Below are 2029 nucleotides of genomic sequence, written 5' to 3' on the forward strand. Positions count from 1 at the left end.
GCTTACCAGTGAGTGCATATCTAGTGACTTCTTTTGTGATTGGGTTACCTCACTAAGGATGATATCCTCCAGATACATCCATTTGCCCAAGAACTTCATAAATTCATTGTTTTTAATAGCAATCATTCTTAGGGAAGTTTTCCTGGCTGATAAATGGGAACAGGGAGCTATGAATGTGCCTGCCCTGAAACCAAAGACTCCAGGCCAGCCAGGATTGCTGTAGAGAGGGACAAGAGAAGGACTAAAGTGTTATTCAGGTTGAAGGGTAGGAGTAATAGAAGACTGAGGAAACGGATTTATTTACCCTTGACTGTACTGAACACCTCAGGGAAGACTTCAGCATGAGGGGAGCACTGGGAAAGGCACAGGAGGAGGAGGGCTTCTCCTTAGAGTAAGTCAGCGGAAGGACAGAGAGTCCCGCAGATAGCTATAGTCAGGCAAGAGGGAGGTTGAGGGCTGAGCAAGGCAGGGGAGCACAGACCAAACAGAGGGTGTCCCAGGAGCTCTGCCAAAGGTCAGCAGAGGTCAGTGCAATGGATCCTGAGATCCTGACTCACAGACACAGTCTGCTCCGACCAACACTTCAGTGCAAACACCTAGGGCAGGATGCGACTGTGAGAGCCGTTATTTACTACATACGTAATCTGGAACTGACTCAGAAGGACCTTCACCTATCTGTTTTATCTCAGTGTGTTACCTCGTTTTATCCCCAAAGCCACTAACAGACAAGAAAGCACTTCTTCTAGCCCTTTGGGTTAAGATCAAATGTAAAGACAAAAATCAAATTCCAAAGCAGGGGCCAGAGCAAAAGGCTCTGTGCTTAAGAACACTGACAGCTTTCTCAGAGGACATAGGTTCAATTCCCAGCAGTTGCACACAAGCTCAGACTGCCTGTAACTCCTGTTTTAGGGAAGCTGACGCCCCCTTCTGGCCGCCCAAGAAGTTAGACACCAAGCTTGCACACCTGTTTACATATAAATAAATAAATAAATAAATAAATACAGTAAGAGAGGAAGGCAAACCTCACATTATTTAAAAACAGAATGACAAATCACAGTGAAGTTTAAATTTGTTCAGACTCTCTGATACCTGGTGTAGCGGGATGCTAATACCATTACTTGGTTGTTGGGGGCAGGAGAATATTCACACTAGGTAGTTAAGAGTCTGAGGCCAGCCTGGCCTCCTTGAGACCCCTATTTAAGCAGCAACGAAAAGATCTCTGTCAGTTCTAGAGTTGCGAACAGAACTTGTGTCTTTTACATTTCAAGCCAGGATGTGTTTCCTGCCCTCACTCCTGGGGCCTTCCTTTCCACTCCCTCTCCCCACCCCACCCACCACTTTTTTCTTTACAGGTAGCTTCTTAGGAGCCAGAACCAACAGTAGATCTTAAAAAATGAGGTGGGTTGAAACACCCATGATCCCTGACAAACAGAAGGGAAAACTGTCCTTAAGTGCCAGGGAAGGAGAGTTGGCCCTGATCATTTGAGATCTACAGCAGCTGAAGTTACCCCCTCCACCCACTCCCCACTTCCATTCCCCTTCCACCCACAACCTTTTCTGGTCTCCCACAAAGAAGGCAGCTCTGAATGACAGAGTAAAGAAGAAATTTACAGCCTCACAAGACCCTCTAAAACAGAGACTCACAGGAAACGCACCTACCCTGATCCTACAGCAAGTCAACCGGCATTTGTTGTAACCTACACACTTTTCGGATTTGCAATCCCCTTGCGTTTCTTTCCAACTAGAACCTTTACCTGTTGCTCTTCCATTGGCTTGCTGGCTGCAGCTGTTTCCCTTAACCATCAGAGCCTCATTTTCTGATGTCTCTCCACCAATGTCACTCAACTTTACCTGGCCTGTTTCCAGCATTAGGAAATTAGGTTCTGGGAGTTAGGAATGCACTCTCTCTCTCTCTCTCTCTTTTTTTTTTTTTTTGGTTTTTCACACATGTCATGCGCATAAGTGCATGTGTGCGTGCCTGCGTGTGTGTGTGTGTGTGTGTGTGTGTGTGTGTGTGTGTGTGTGTGTG

This window comes from Mus pahari, chromosome 7 (genome assembly GCF_900095145.1).
Source record: "Mus pahari chromosome 7, PAHARI_EIJ_v1.1, whole genome shotgun sequence".
Lineage (NCBI taxonomy): Eukaryota > Metazoa > Chordata > Mammalia > Rodentia > Muridae > Mus > Mus pahari.